The sequence below is a fragment of the Pristis pectinata genome, chromosome 7 (genome assembly GCF_009764475.1).
Source record: "Pristis pectinata isolate sPriPec2 chromosome 7, sPriPec2.1.pri, whole genome shotgun sequence".
NCBI classification, from domain to species: domain Eukaryota; kingdom Metazoa; phylum Chordata; class Chondrichthyes; order Rhinopristiformes; family Pristidae; genus Pristis; species Pristis pectinata.
Genome location: NC_067411.1, coordinates 68,525,968 through 68,543,871, shown reverse-complemented (window position 1 = coordinate 68,543,871; position 17,904 = coordinate 68,525,968).

The following is a 17,904-nucleotide window of genomic DNA, read 5'->3' as shown; positions in this document are numbered from 1 at the left end:
TTCATTGGGCTGTAGACTATCTAGGTGGAATATGTTCCGAGAACACCACAACATTGAATTTTCTAATTTCAGGTAACCAGGCAAAGCTCCCACAAACAGCATTGTGATAATGACTGGGTGGTCTGCTTTAGTAACTTTGAGTGAGGAATAAATATTAGCTAGGACATTTGGAGTAACTCTCCTTAAATCTTTGCATCCACTTGAGAGACCAGCTTGGGTTTCAGTTTAATATCTTGTGGAAAAGACTGAACTTCCAGTAGTTCAAGGCCCTTTCTGGAGTTTTTTGCCCTCCAATCTCAGTAAAGGAATCTTGTTGCTGAACTCTCTCAAGGTGAGAGTGCTATCAACTGAACCACTTGAGAAATGAGGTGATCATTTACTTAGCATTTGAAATTAGAGGCTTGTAGACTTCTCAAACGGTTATTAAAATGCATCTTTCAGGTTTATAGTCATTGCCAAACTATTATTGGAATGAATTTTCTGAGTACCATCTGACCCATCACTTGGAAACTAATGCTAACTTTCTCACACGGATGCTGAATGTTCAAATGCATTTGTCCTTGCATGACGTATCTGAGGAATACACATCTGTAGAATTCAGAATGACCCAGTGTGATCCACAGAAAAATCTTGTTAGGGTTTTTTTTTGCAACTGCATGAGGTGGGGAGAAAATACTGCTTATATTTGCACTCTCCCTGAAGAGGCCAAATGCAGACTCCTGACTTGATTTCCAATAAATTGACTATCTACAATACAGCTGCTTAATTCTCTGCAGCTTCTGGGTATTTGTGCTGAATTCCAGTATTTTGATTTCAAAGATGCTATCCCTTCAAATAACCAACTTTTCAGCTTCCACTGGCTGAAGTTAACTGCATCTCTTTCACATGTTCCTATTGATTGTTTCTGTACCTTTTTAAACATGCATGCACAAGAAACTGGACACTTCTCTGCTGTGATACTTTATTTAACAGGCATAGTCAAAGAAATGCGAATATCGCACATGTTTTCCAGGAGAATTGGAGTGTGTGGCACATTTGGCATCTGTTTCACCCATTCACTTTAAGAGGGATGTTGGTTTTCCTGAAGTATAGGGCAATAATTGTGCCAGTGGAAGAAAAGCATTGGATGCTTTGTGGTAAGAAATTGGGCAAGTTGGATTTTTCAGGTTTGAGGAAAAGACAGAAAAGAGGAGTTGGGTGTATTTGAGAAGGCTAAAGTATATGAGAATGTATAAAGAACTGAAATGAGATTAGGGGAGATGCCCAGAGTGGAAGAACTGGTAGGAGTATAGTGGATTTAGTTGCCATTTTCAGTGTAGCAATTCAAGGATTTTAACAGATTATAAAATCGAATTGCATCATTGCATATCATTGTTTGAAAGTACTTCAGCCCTATCTAAGTGGCAGAGGGAAGAATGTTAATTTCAAAATGAGTGAAAGTCCAATGGCACAGACCGTACCTGACTTGCCTGCTGCTGCATGCCTGATCTAAATTGATAATATGAGCCTTGCAGAATGGAAAATGCATCTTACATAAGAAGAAAGAAAAATAACTATTTTACAGCATTGATAACTCTTTAAAATATTCCTCCAACAAAATATACAAGGACACTTTTAGCATGCATTTACCATGTTGGTATAGCTAACAGAAAGAGATCCTATTGATGCAAATTAACAATTTGATATCTTACCAAAATATGTCATTGGAGTGCCTTTTTATTTATAATCGCAGAAGGTTGGTAGGTCTTACTTCCCAGAATTTATTTCCTTAGTCATTTGAATTAAATGTTAAAGAACAATATGTTTCTTCAAGTTAACTAGAGTTCCACATAATGGCTCCTCACCAAGTTTTCCTGCCTATTGATTGACAGCAACCTTGGATTCATACCACAATTATTGTCCAAATGTCAAATGATGTTGAAAACAACCAGAAATCATTGGAATAGATCAGTGTAGCTTTCTCTGCATTTTGAACACTAGGTGTCATTGTTGTTTCAAAATTGGCAAAAGATACCATGAACATTAAAAGAAAACTTTAATATTTGCTATCAGTTTCATAACTGTAGTCTACATGATGATTGTAAAAGTTGTGAACAAGGCAATTATTTTTTTCTGAAAGTTCTGGTCCAGAATTGCTATTAGGGTTGAGCTGCCTGTGCTTGCTGTTAACCTGCATACAAACTAACCTACTGTGGAATTTGCCAGTGTTGATCTGCTGGTAAGTGTGATCCTGATCCAAAATGGTGAGGCCCTCCATGGCGGCAGGGCCTTGTGCAACATGATGATGGCATGTGGGGAGGGGTCCAAACAAGCTGCACCCAGGAACAAAACTTTATGGACAAAGCTATGATTCCTATTTCTGAATGTCCCCTGATGTTCAGAAACAGTCAAAATGATTAAAATTATTGAATCAGAATTGTTTAAACTTATTAAAAAATAAAATACTCAAGTACTTTTAAATACATAACAATAAAAAAATTATAAGTACAATTAATTTAAAGTGTAAATTACCCTAATGATTTCTCCCTTGCAGCCATTCCTCCGTCAAAAGTGAATGGACTTGCTATTGCTATTGCTCCAATGAAGATAATGCAGCAAGTTTTGGATTAACACATTTTCACACAAATCTGAATTTGGTGGCATTTATGCAAAGAAACTTCAGCAGTTTGGCATGCAGCTTCCAGCATTTCTCAGAATGTCCTGACCCATGAACTGTTCTCTTTATTTTCCTGATCGTTCAGTGAAGACCTTAAAGAAATACAGACAGGAAGATCCACCAATTTTTGTTTACATAGCCCTTCAACTAGCACCTTCACACTGCAAACCACTTCCCACCACCTAAAACCCTGCTCCACCCTCTGCCCCCAACCACACGCACAGACACAAATTCAATTGTGTTGTGTATAAACTTCTATAATTTTTTTGATGTCTGCACCAGAATACACTCAAAGAGGCTGCAACCATGTAAATCAATGTTTGGGAAATCTGCACTCAGACTTTCCCTTACAGTACCCTGTTTAGCCCTGTGGTCCAACCTTGTGCTATTGATTTAAGAGCTACAGTTTAGGCACTTCAATGGTAAAATTGGTCATTGGCATTGGTGCAATGTGGGCATCTAATTAATTGCAGCTTGTTTACATCACTCCCCATTTTCTTTCTTGCTAAAACATTGGAAAGGAATGTGGGTCATGGAACAAAACAAGCTGCAATTGACCAATGACCCTGATTGTGATATTTCATATTTTCTTATGACCTAGGGGGCCATTCAACCTGGCACAGAGCAATCCCATCCCCCTACTAATTTTTCCCTGTAACTGATTCTTCCCCCCCCAGTTTCTACCATTCATCCACATACTGGGGCCATTTTACAGTGGCCATTTGACCTAACAAGCAGTATTTCTTTGGGATATGGGAGGAAACCAGAGCACCCAGCGGTCAAAGGGAGAATACGTAAACTCCACAAAGGGAGCACCAGAGGTCAGAACTGGACCTGGTTCGCTGGAGCTGTGAGACAGTTGCATTCACTGCAGCACCACTCTTCCACCCCTATTCTACCTTAGGAGGCCACATTCAATCCTGTTCTAAGTACTTATTGTGATAATGTCTTCCTGAACCATAACTACCTGCTTCCCTATTACAGAGGACGAATCTTACTCTGCATAACTATCTAACTACTTCATGTACTCTGAAACCAAATGAGAAATCTCATTTAAACCAATATATTTTCCTTCTGCAGTATCTTTCCCCCCTGTTTCTCATCTGCTGCTTGGTACAAAGATACTCTCTTATATTACAGAGGCACCTGTTGGCATGTTAGTAATGTTATAGCAACAATATTAGGCTTCAGTTCATATAGCTTACCCATCTACAAGTATCCCCTCCATGTTTTGCCAATAGGTTAAATCCTATTTGTTGACGATGCCTGACTTGAAACCTGTGAAGAACTTTTGATGCAGCCTATACTGGTAATCTGTGCAAAGCAGTTCCCAAAATTTTGGTAAAAGGTTCCTCCTGAATTTCCTATTTTCTCCCATTGCTTTTAATTTGTACTCACACATGTACATGTAGGTGTTACGGGTCAGCATTCAACAGAAGCATTTTTGGATGACTTCATCCTTCCATGATCAATGACTTTGTACTTTAGGCTGCAACCTTTCAAAACTGATGAGCAAGAAGTGTGCAATCTTGTTGCTTTTGTCTTCAGTTAAATATGATTATCATCATTTGCAAAGACTGCTGGCCAAATGGGACAGCTATTTTTACAATAAAATATAGCAAGCAGTGGGTCCTTGGGTATTTTCCCTCATTCTAAGGGAAGCCGACTGAATCTTTGCTCTTTCTCCACTACATTAAAACTTATCAAAAATGGTAAAAGGGGCTTCAAGGACAATGTCTATTAATTTTGATAGAGGCAAATGAATAATCCCAACATCTTAAATGCTAGCATGTATTTTATCAGCTTTCCGATATGTCTGTATTTAGTAGGAATTGGAAGCAAGTTGCACCAGAATTGTGAATTCCTGTAAAAAAACCATAATGTTCTAAACAGAAGGTCATTAGTTTGAATTTCACCCTCAATTAATGTTAATAGTTGACTATCACCACTTATCAAATTTAACAAGCTCATTCTGACTGCTATGTGCATTTCTTCAGGGCAATGAAGCTAATAAAAATGGAAGGAAAAGTCATGAAAGAAAAAAATAGATATTTCCGATAAAAAAGCATGAGTGGTTTAACAGCTAAGTCCGTCACCGAGTATGGTGCTGAACTCCTGTATCTTCTTTGTTTTCGCTATACATCGGGTCCCAATAAACTGCACCTCCCTTTTTAATTTTTGTTATCCATTCAAGGGATGTGGACTGTCTCGGCCAAGCCTGCATTTAATTGCCCATCTCGAGTTACCCTTGAGAAGGCGGTGGTCTGTGACCTTCTAGAACAGCTTCAATCCCTAAGGTGTGAGTATAACCACAATGATGTTCAGGATCGTGTTCCAGGATTTTGACACAGTGATAGTGACAGTGTGGCAATATCTTTTCAAGTCAGGATGGTGTGTGGCTTGGAGGGCAATTTCCAGGTGGTGGTGTTCCCATACTTTTGCTGCCCTTGTCCTAGCTGATAGATGTTATGGGTTGCAAGGTGCTGTTTAAGGAGTCTTGGTGAGCTGCTGCAGTGCATCCTGTAGATGGTACAAATGACTGCTATGTGCGTTGGTGGTGGAGTGAGTGAATGGTTGTGGATGGGGTGCCTATGAAGCGGGCTGTTATGTCCTGTATGGTGTCGAGCTTCGTGAGTGTTGTTTAAGCTGCAGTCATCCAGGCAAGTGGAGATTATTCCATCAGACTCCTGACTTGAGTGTTGCAGATGGTGGGCAGGCTTTGCGGAGTTAGGAGGTGAGCTACTTGCCACAGAATTCCTATCCTCTGACCTGCTTTTATAACCACATTGTGTATGTGGCTACTTCAGTTCAGTTTCTTATCAATGATAACCCTCAGGATATTGATAGTGGGGGGGGGGGGGGGTTCAGTGATGATAATGCCATTGAATGTCAGGGGCTGATAGCTGGATTTTCTCTTGCTGGATATCGTCATTGCCCGGCACTTGTGTGGCGTGAATGTTACTTTCCACTTATGAGCCCAGGCCTGGATGTGGATTGCTTCATTATTTGCGAATGGTGCTGAACATGATGCAATCATCAACGAACGTCTGCACTTCTGACCTTAGGATTTAAGGAAGGAAGGTCATTGACGAAGCAGCCGAAGATGGTTGGGCCTGGGGCACTACCCTGAAGTACTCTGCTGAGACATCCTGTGTTTTCTCCAACCCATCTCAAACTAAACTGTAAAGAATCTAAAAAGTGGTTAAAACCTGTCAGAAGAGCTTATGACCACATGGAAAGAGGGTTGGGGCTATGGTTTGCCTCTTCAAACAATTTCCACAAACAATTAATGACATTACAAAAATATGGTGGTAGGGACAGTGCTGGTATTGTGTGTGCTAAGCTGAAGGTCGTTGCAAGGTTGTCATTGAGCATTTGATACTTGGTTGGATTCCGTTATGCATGTCTTAGAAAGAAGATGTGGGCAAATAAACTTTTGCACTGGAGACTTAGATTTTATAGATTTACTTACACAGGAGAACATGATCTTGGAGATGCAGTATTAATAAGAGAGTTTGAGTGAAGTGTAGAACGGATGATTTTGATTTGGGATTAGTATGTTAAATGACATTGGATCAATGTCCCATTCATATCTCTTCTGTTTATCATTGGCATTGACCTCAAAGTGACACCTAAATTATTATTTGGGTGTAGAATGGGTATCAGTGCATACATTCCCCACTACTGCAAAAATACAGAGCAAGAATCTGTGACTCTTACATTGGTACCTTAAAATTTACAATGGAAAGGTTTAAAGGCAGTATTCATTTTTTTGTATCAGTAGAAACCAAATGGGAGTACTTGTCTTAGCATTATCTTTTTCAAGTAGCAGGACTTTTAATAGAATTGTAGGAGGAGCATGAATTCCTGCCAAGAGGATTGCTCCTGAGTTAGTGGGATTGATTTCAGACTTCCTCTAATAACAAACTGTTAAGTTGTGGCGATGATTTTGTCCAAATACTATTTTCAGACCCAGCCTTAGTGCTGTGCAAGCAGCACACACTTGATCAAATGGCCAAAGGAATCAAAGGGCCTTGATGGAGTGGGTTAGAAGGGAGGTGGATGGAGTGGGCTCTGGTTCCAGGAGAGTGGATGGAAAGCATTGTAGAATGCTGGGTGTTGCATTGGTCTGTAGGAGGGTTGGAATTTGGCCAAGGGGTAGGGATTGGAATGGACTGTGGGGGGGTGGGGTTGATGGTGTCTGCTGAGGAGGGAGTTTTGGTAATGGAAGGGAGGCTGTGATTTAGAACGGTCTCTGCTTTTCGGTAGGCTATGTTGGAGCAGAGCTTGGAAAGGCTTGAAATTTGGAGTGGGTTATGGAGGAGGATATTTACAGGGAATGAACTGAGGAATGCAGGGGCCTGTGGCATGGAGTGCTTGAAAGTGTGGGAATAGGAGTGGTCAGATGGTGGGGCTATTGGAGTAGGTTGTGGCCAGGTATTGCTGGGTAGATGGGTTTGAGGGGCTGTGGGTGGGTGGTGCTGGAATGAGATATGGGTAGGGTGAGGCTTCTCATCATAACTGTGGAGTCAGGGAACACTCATATCCAGCGAGCTTTGACTCCAAAATATTATCAAAATATACCCTCCTTTTTGCTGAGGCTGCTGGGGTGGCTGAACAATTTTCTGGGACAAGAGAGAACTCTTACCATGTTCCTTCAGAAGGCTTTAGGCCCCTAATGTACATATCTAAAGGGCCTATAATCTTGAGCAATAATGCCGGCAGTGAATGTGTCACTGATTGGCTATGGATCATTTTCAATTTCACACGCCATGATATTCAATTGGATGCAACAAGAGGGTCTCTGAACATAGCATTAGACAAACAGACTTAAATTCCCTACTACAGGGGATGTGAGCTGCTTGTTAATCCAAATTGAATACAAAGCTCGGAAATGTTCCCAGCCTAGTCCACAGCCTGACAATCCAGTGCAGAAATATCAGTTCACATTGATTCCTCTGATTCTACATTTTTATGACTGCACCCCAAAGGAAATTTAATCCCAATGCCATTAAGTCACGGGGTATTCACAGGAAAATCAACGGTGTATTTACAAGTAAGGAGGCAGAGACTAACACGGGTTTCGTAGTGATCCCAGGAAGTATTTTATTTATTTGGGATGGAATTCTCAGTGGAATCATAGCAGCATTAACTGTATTAATTAAGTAAACAACTACACACTGATTGGGAAGGTTATTCTTGGAGATATCTGTAGAAGGTTTATTAGCATGTTTCAAGTGAATACAATTCTGCATATAATAAATACATACCTAACTACATTCACAGAATTACTTAGATTTATGCTGAGTTTGCATTGCCCCTAATTTCAATGTAATTTAGTTTTGTCTTCAACAGGATAATTTAATTAATCTGGCATTGCTGTCAACTGCTATTTTGAATTATGATCACAACTGCCCTCATGTGGGCAATTATGGAACAGCAATTTGATTTAGGTAAATCTTTCTAACTGACAATCTTTCAGACATTGCTGGACATAAAATTCATCATGCATATGTTTTGAGGTATTGCAGCCATTTCCTGTTGAGGTCTCGCCCATCTGGAAATTGGTTCAGGCTCTACCTGGCACATTTCACCCCCACTCCCACTCCCCTTCCATACCTCTCCTCAGTCCACCAATCACCTCGGGCTCCATTCTCAGCACTGCCCTTCCCCTCTTTATACTGGCCATCTCCCGTCTCCACTCTCAGTTCTGATGCAGGGTTTCAACCTGAAACATCGACAATTCCTTTCCCTCCGCAGATGCTGCTCGACCCGCTGAGTTCCTCCAGCAGATTTTTTGTTGTTCCAGATTCCAGCATCTGCAGTCTCTTGTGGCTACATTTCACCTCAACACAGGTATCGTTTCCCAATCGTGATTCATGTATGTGGCATCGATTATTTTCTTTTAGTCAAAAATCAAACTTCCTGTCTCATTCGCAGTAAAAGGGGCAAACCATGCAGCAGGTTAGGAATTGTATGTGGATTAAAGGGTCCACACTGGGACATCAATTTTATAAGCACTGATATCCCACATCTATTTTTGTTTGCTGAACTTTTCACCACAAGCAGCACCAGCTCACATCACAGCATCTTGGAACTGTGCCCCTCAGTGTAAGATGTTGCTGTCAAGGACTCCATTGATCCCATTGCTCACAGTGGCTTGAGGCTGCACATGGTTTGCTTGCACTGCTCTTTGTTGCAGGGAAAAACTTCATGAAGAGGCTGGGGAGCCACTTCCCTCTTCCCCTCACCATTTCCCCCCTTCACCCTCTCTTTACCCTGTGCGGGGCCACGGAGGGTGCACTTTTACTGAAATGACTCACTTCCTACTGGGCAGCATAGAAATGTCGTGCTTTACTGATTCTAAATGATAAAGACTGCTTAAAGCAAGGATGTCTCCAATTTGCAACTTTTTTGGTGACCCGTGGTTTAGCACGAGTGTTGTGTGCAAAACACATTTAACCAAATCAGGGTGAAATTGAATTTCTAGCCATGAGTGTCCTCACCAATTTCCCAAGCTTATCTGTACCCTGACTCCAGCATTAATATGCAGATAAGAGGTCATAATTACAGTGCAGGGAGTCGGATGTTCCCACAGGGAACACGAAAATGTTCATCAGGAGCCAAAGTTAAAGCAAAACATGGGAGAAGGCCAGACAGCTCAGTATTCCACCTGTCTTATCATCTCCTTCCTTGCTGGGTGATGTGCATCCCCATGGTCTCAAGGGACAAAAGATCCATTCTCAATATATACTTTACCGGGCAAAGATAAATTGAAGCAACATCTGAAAGTCCTTCATCGAGCAACTTGTAAATTTTAGATTTAATTTTTTTGCAGTGCATTAACTGATCTTTTAAGAAAAGTAGGATAAGTAACGTCTTGCTGACCAGGCAATTCATTTCATTAACACAGAAAAATTATACCTTGTATCATTAAATGAATGTATACCCTGCTCTTAAGCTATTTATCCGCAGTTTTAAATGTGTTTATTTAATCTGAATTGAGGAGCAGCAGAAAGACGTACAGTTACAAACATCTGAGTATAGTTTGCAGATTAACTTGGAAATAAAGCAAGTCAATCCTTACTTTTTGTGATGGGGGGATGAGAATCTTTTTATCATTTAATATCAGCTTCCAAGCAACATGGAAACAATTACTATCTGTCTTTGGCAGATTACCTTATTATTAACATCAGGAATTTATTGAGGAAGGGATGTCCAGTGACACATGCCATTAGCTCGATCATTTCCCTCAGTCAAGTTGAAAGTGCGAACTGATTATGGTGCAGCAAGCTCAAGAGGGAATCCAAAACCTTGGAGAAAGAAGTGACTAACAGGGAATCTCAGCAACCAATTGATTTTAAAGACTGACAGGGAACAGAAGAATAACAGAGAAATAAAGGTCGTGAACTGGAATTAAAGCAGGTGCAGAAAGAAAAATGAAGGAATACAATCAGATTAAGAGAGAAAAAATGTGGGAAAGAGGAAAAGTAAGAAAAAAAAGTAAGGTTATAAATTTTAATCACATGTTACAACGAATTGCTAGCTGTAGGTACAGGAGTTCACAGAATAAACGTTCCCCTTATTGGCTTGCTTGGTTGAATGACACTGCAAGAACAGAAATTTTTCCATTAAAATGTAATGTTGTTGTTAAAAACTAACCAGACGTTCTGTGGGTAGTCTAATTGGCAAATAACATGCAACTGGAATGATTTCTTGAAATTCATGGTTGGGGCCCAGATGCTGTTTCTATGTGGAGAAACAAAAGTTGTCTAGCAACCAAGAGTTGTTAGACAATCCACAACTCATATGGTACCTCTTTCTTGTTGCAAGCTGCTGGGTAGTTTACACATTTAGTGAACTTATCATTGACTTAGTGCCACCTTTTGACTCCAATTCTTACAATGATTAGGCAGTGACAGTACTTTCACTTAGTATATTTGCCTGAGCTACCCACATACAACTGCATAGGATATGCCACATACGACCCCTGTGCTAAAAGGAGGCCACTATGAATTTTACCATTTCAACAATCTGAGCTAGATTCCCCCTTACCCTTTCTGTTTAACTACGAAAACTTGCCAACATATTTCTGAACACTTGGAGAGAATATTTCTTCATGAGCACCAGTGCTGAGATGTCTGCAATGAATTTTGATTGCAAACCTGACATTGTGTCAATTATATCATCACCCTGATGGCTAAAGATGCAGCTGAAGCAAAGCTGTTTCTTTTTGGCATGTCACACATGTCCAACCATTGGAAAGGAGCAGAAAGTAACATAGCCAGCAGAATATTCAACTATCTGCCACAGAGACAGTGAATACAGCAATGGGATCAGGCTGGAGAAACCATTATCTATGTCCGGAGTAAACACATTAATGAATGGTACCAGCCTAGGAAGGAGAGTGGAATTGGAGAAGGAATTCTAGAACTTACGGAATGAGGTGACAAAATATCTAAATAGAAAGAACACTGGCACTGTGAATTATAATGCAGGCGAGAGCAAAGACATTAATTCTCATTCTTTTTTCCACACTTAGCTAAAATGAGATCTCAGCTCACCTTTCAAATGACCCCTACTTACTCCATAAGAGCTGCTCTCCAAATTGCAGAATGGATTCTGGCCTTCCAAAGGCACAGTGAAAATATCTTGAATGCACCTGATTTCAATTTGGCTGCAATAATTCAGGAAAACCAAAACTAAAGCAAAAGCAAATACCTCGCTTGCTGACAAACTGAAAATAAAACCAGAAGACATTGGAAATAACCAACAGGTCAGGCAGTATCTGTGGATAGGGAAATAGAGTTGAGATTGCAGGTAGGTGATCTTTCATCAGAACTGTTAGTGACTGTTTTAGCTGTGAATCTGTTCACAAATACTCTCTGAGCATTAATGTCTATAATATTTTCTGTTTTTAAATCAACTTTAAATTACACAGAACATTTTAAAGCACAAATTTGGTAAGGATGCTCACCAGAGGAGAATTGCAGGACACTCAGTGCATTAGCAAGAAATAACAATTTTATTTCCATTAATACAACTGACTCAGAATGTATTCTGGTCAGACAAACAAATTTGTATGTTCAGCAAGCATGCCGCACTTTTTCAAATATTATGTTAATTTTCTTTTACAGAGCTATGACCAGGAGGGCTGTAAAACAATTTTTCAAAGTTCCTTGCTCAGTCTTGGAGCTAGCAGGATTGGATTGCTGTTTTGTAATTATTATACATATCATCATTACCTTTTTAATTGGCTCATTTTAATGTGCATCTTGGATATCAGTCTAATAACATGTTCCAGTATGGTGCATAGTTCATACATACAGTATGTAAAATTATTTTAAAATGTCTTAATATTAGACAGCTTAGCATGCCAATATGTCTGGAGAACTAATATGATATTCATGAAATTAAATTTATTTGAGGTTATGACCTACTTTATTACTGTTTCCTTTTATAACATACCATTTTTAAAAGAATGCAATATGGCAGAATTGTCATTTGCATTTTAATTAAAAAGTCAAACAAAATACTTTGTCATTAATTTTTATGCAAATGGAATATAGATTTATTTTGCAATTTGAAAACCTTAGTAACCTCTTCCAACTTTTGCAGTTATTGTAGAATTTGTGAATTCTGATATATTAATGGCACAGGATTCTCAATGTAGGAAGAAAGAAATGAACAAGTACACATCAGTATCCATGATTTATTTGGCAAAGTGATATGTGTTGGCCTATATTTTAACCATATGGCAAAGCATTGGCTGGAGCAACACACCACATAATGTTTGCATTCAATCTATCTGATTATTTAAATGGTATATCGAAGACAAGTGTTGGCTTTGTGGAAACTTCAAATGAGAGGTTGCTGCTAAGGCAGATGGTCTACCAGTCAAAATGTTAATATTTGGTTCAGACCAAATAGATCACATTTATTGGAACAGTTCATCACATCCCCATTTAACTAGCACTAGCATTACAGTAGCCTCCATTTTCAATAATGAAACATCTATGTGGTGCTTGCTAAAAAGTAAATGGTGTAGATGAGGTAAGCAAAAGACCAAAGAAACCAATCTGCAGACCAATTATCATTACACAAGATCCCACCTCTTTCAAGGCCTCAAGGACTGTTGCAATCATAACTAAATTAATTTCTTGACTGCCCAATGTTGCTGCTTTTCAAGGACAGAGGCATAGGCCATACTTCTGTGAATAAAATGGAGTTATAGGCCACTCTATTTACTGATACGTCACATGGAGTCAAATGTTCAATTACTTCAATCAAATCCCCAGTCATCTCAATCAAAACCAAACACTGAAAAAAATTAACATTCTCTCTAAAAATTTGATCCTGGGAAATCCTTGCTAACATTGGGAAAGCTTTGCTAACATTTATTTTCTCAATATTATACCTGAGCAAAGATTTGTTCCCTTCTTTTCAATATTTAAAGGCGTCTGCTCTTTGTTTCATGCCAAGATCAACAAAGGGAGTTAAGATCAAATTCCAAAGCTATAACTCTGTATTGCTCCTTTTGATGACTTTGAAGCACATGGAGATGGTTATAAATGTGGTCTCAGTCTCTGTCAAAACCTCAGTCAAAAAATGCTCAATGATTGTCACTTTAGCCTTAGGGCAAACACATTGATTATCGTATAAAAGTTAAATTCTGCAAATTAAAACATGAATCATTCTCATGATAGGTCTTTATCTAAAATGTGAGTGTTATTTTTCTATTCATGGGTATGACCAGACTTGCTGCGTTTTTTGTTTTTATTTAAATAGATTGTCAAGTTTCCTCCCAATCTGTTGATTAGGAATATGTGTCATATATTTCAATGCTTTATACAGGACAAATTGTAGATATTTTAATTTATGGAACCTTTGGGATGGTATGGCATATTCATCTTATTGTAAACCAGGCCTTAAGTGACATATCCAGTGAGTTGTCAGGTTGTCTGTGGGACACGGCCTGAGCTGAGCTGTCTTTGAGTAGCTCTTGAGGCCCTCAACATTGATTCCTCACAGCTACACTTCTGTTGCCACTGTCATTTGGGGATTAGGCTGATGGAAAGTTCGAATCAGGGTTCAGGTTGGGTGGTGGTTGGTCCAGCAGTTATTGGCGCCTGTCGTGGCACAGGTTCAAGTCATGGCGGAGGTGTGAAGCACTCTCCCAAAGTGGGGACGGATTCCTCCCCATGGACTGAGAAAGGATGAATCAGCAGCCAACAACCCACCCAAAACATAATGGAGACAGCAGTCTGCCAGCATCCGGCAGCCAAAGGGGAAGTTTACCATGGCCTTTTCAGGGTAGGTTCAGGGTGGGGGTGGGGCAGGAAGGTGAGGAGGAGGTAATGGTAGCCACTGGAATCAGGGGCAAATATAAGTGGTAGATGGGGAAGTGAGGACAGAGTCAGGGTTAGGGAGTGGGCAGGCAGTAAGAAAGAAGAGGAAAAGGAAGAGGAAAAACTGAATGAGGGTGGAGTTTGGAGTAAAGGAGGGACTGTCTTAGTTGGAGGGAAGCAAGAAAGGGGGATGGGGTGCAGGAGGCAGAGTGGGCTACAAGTGGTCCCAGATGGCAAACCTGAGGCCCCGCCCATGGACTGTTCTGATGGCCTCCTGACAGCTGTTGCCCTGAGAAGGACTTTACAGCTGAACCTACATGTCAGTTAAATAAAAGAATTAAATGTTACTTAAAATAAAATTAAAAATAAACATCCCTGAAATGCTGTGTAAATTAAATGATAAAAATAGAATAATATAAAGGAAAAGGAAGAAGAAAAACCTGCTTCACTTAACTTTTTTAATGAAGGGTGGTGACCCCATCCCAGTGAATGGGGCTGCTCTGGATACAATGCACCTGGTCTCTCAGCTCAGGACCACCTGAAACTACCTTTGGCCTGAGTGGTGAGTCCAGCAGCAGAATGAGAGATCGGATGCACTGACATCTGACCTCCAGTGCACCCAGAACTTACACACTGCAATGCAGAAGTTATGAGGATGTTGGCTTGTAGCAAGGGGGCACTACCCTTCTAACCCGCTGACCAGGGAAATTGCTATCCAACCCATTGACTAGGACATCTTTCCTGAGCTTCTTTTAATGTTGCATGACATGGTATTACTGAACCCCACTCCATCACCTCACACTAGAGATAGCATCAGCAGCAGGGGAACACTCATGCTACTGAATTATGGCCTCAAGCTCGAGTCCTAAGATAAATCTTCACCCTGTCACCTTCTGACTCAGGGACAAAGACCTTTCCTCTGAGCTGCATCTGGCCCTTGAAAAGCTTTGGACAGGAAGATGTACGTCTGCCCTCCTTCCAGCATGTACTTCAGAAGATCATAAATAAAGTCCTGGGAACTTCTCTGTTTGTTCTCTTAGCCATAGAAGCATACCAATAACTCAGAGGCGAGTAACCAATGATGTACCTTATAGAACATCGAACATTACAGCACAGTACAGGCCCTTCAGCCCACAATGTTGTGCCGACGTTTTATCCTGCTCTAAGATCTACCTAACCCTTCCCTGCCACATAGCCCCCTATTTTTCTATCATTCATGTGTCTAAGAGCCTCTTAAATCTCCTTTAACATGTACCAAACTGTTCTGCATTGTCAGTCTATTCCTGTCAAAATAATGAAGAAGAGGCTGCAAGTTTTACAATTTTTTTATTTTTATTTTTCAATAATGATTTAATTGAAGTTGATCTTTTTCAGCAGCACAACATCTAAATACCATATTACCAACTTCTGATAACTTTGATGCTTTAAGTTCCATGAGACAAACCTTGGAATTGCTGAGTGATAGCTGAACTATATCTGGGGAGAGACTTTTTGAAGCAGATTCAGCATTTTCATTTGTGGTGCATAAGAATAAAGTGGTGCCCTTGAAAAATGTACTTTGCAATTTCTTTTATAATTTTAAAAGAGTGAACCATCCTGTAATCCTCCACAATATCCCTACACTTCTGACCTTTAAACACATTTGGATCATTTTTACAGTTTGGATTTAAAAATAGATTGCACTGTACTTTGCCATGGGACTTTCTTCAGGATGTTTTTATAAAATATTTTTTGTGAGCACACATGAGACTTAAGGATGCATCATAAGTGCAATAGAGAACAGGGAGTACTTTGACTAAAATCATCCATGAGTACTTTGACAGATACAGTCTGAGGTTAAATGGTACAGCAGAATGAAAGATATTTAATGAAATGGGAAGTCTGTAAATCCAGAAGGACTATACTCTATGATCTCTTATCAGTGCTTGCAAAATCAAGGTTTGTAGCTATGATGTACCTTGTCTTGGCAATGCAGTCACTGAGTTAAAGCATTTTTAAAAATAATGTGTACTTTTATCATAACATCTTTTTTATATGAAGGGTCATTGCTTGTTGGTTTGTTGGTGATTGACTGGCAGGAGGGCTGGCTGTGAAGAACTGGTGTTATTTGATATTATGAGAACGTAGAAGTTTTCAGGGAGAATTGTGACTGCTGTTAGACCTGTACACTCTAACCACAACCAGCAGCTAGCAGACATGGACATTTGGTGCCAACCCTCACCCTGCTCCTATCTTTACCACCAAGCTACTAAGTAAGACCTCTGGAATGACTTACACCAAGAGTTCTAGTCATAAACTACCAGCCCTTTAAGATAAGAAATTCACTTTAATCAACTAATTTGCTCTTGTGGCTGACTTTAACTTACAACCAATATCCATACACTTCTCGGCCCTTAAGAATTAGCTGGCTTGAACTGTTGCTGGTATTCACAAGACTGGGTGCCAGATGATACTCTAAGACAATGAACAGGATGGTTAGAGCTAACTGACTTGAAATTAATGAGTCTGCAGTTTTAATTTTATGTTTGTCCTGAACTGGACCAAGCTGCTGTGTGCTAATCGCATATTGCATTTCCAGTGCTATCCAATTTAGCCCCTGGGATTTCTCAAGTTAAATTAACAGGAGAAAATAATTTTCTTCATGGTTGATCACAGAAGTAACTTATGAGGAGATTTATCATGGTTCTCCTTTTAACACTTCTCCACTGAAAACTGTCAAAAAGTGAAGAGAGAAAACTTTCTCCTGAAGGTTTATATAGATTCATGTCTCTATCATTAGAAATCTTTATTTCTGTTGCTATCCATTACAGTCATGAGCAAGAAGCTTAATGGAACACTGACCTGGAAATCCTTTGTCACCTGGAAAAGTGCATTAAATGTGTGTTGTACGGAAGGCCAATTCACATCTTTCGTTTGGAGTCACCGCTGCAATTCTCATCATGTTTGAAAGCACCATGCACAAAAGACCAAGTGCTGCATGTTTAACATATTCAAAGGTCTCCACTTGGGTCTGGGTCACAAGGCCTGGTGGTTGAAAGATGAATGTGACAATCAGGTGGATAATAAGGATCTCAAGGGTGCAGGTGAGACAATGAGGGAGAGGTGGGGGGTTGAAATCAGCTGCTGAAGAGTGATAAAGGTTACTATCAGTTTGTAAAGTGAGAGGCATGGGGGTCTAAGGAAGAGCTGCCATGAAGGATGTCTTTTACTTTCAATGAAGTTGGTTCCCAGCATAGGACTCCATGCACTGGGATCTACTCAGTTACCAAAACACGAAAGCAGGCCTGAAAAGCCTCTTAAGAACCTACTTCTGCAGTCAACACTATTCATGGGTCACTCATGCGCCAAAGGAAATAACAGAAGTCGTGTCCAGATTTGCAATGTATGCATTTGTCCAAGCAGCAGTGCATCAGATGTGTTAAGGGCCTGAAAGGAAAATCATAGACTTTATGGAGTGCATAACAAGTCACAGGAATGGCATTTCCAAGAAATCCTATTCTGTAGCACACATAAGCATTGTGTTATGTGACAGAACTCCTGGGCTGTTACCTCTGGGGCCTGGGTTTTAAGATAGTCCAGTCAGTTTGCATGAGTTTGCCTCTGCTCAACAGACATTAAAAGTTCTAAATGCACCAATGAAATGCAAACCTCATGTGAACTACAACTGAAGTAGGAAAAGCTTTCTGATATATTTGGATATTGCTAGTAAATTAAAGACAGCCACAAGAGTAAATTAATATACCATATTTTATTGCTGTCTCTGTGCTGAAATTTCCTTTGATTTACTGCCTGTTTTTTCTAGATAAATTTAAGATGTAAAATAGAGTATGTTATGGCTGTGATTTTCTAATTATTATCAGACTAGGGGACCAAACATGATGTAATGAGAACTAGATATAC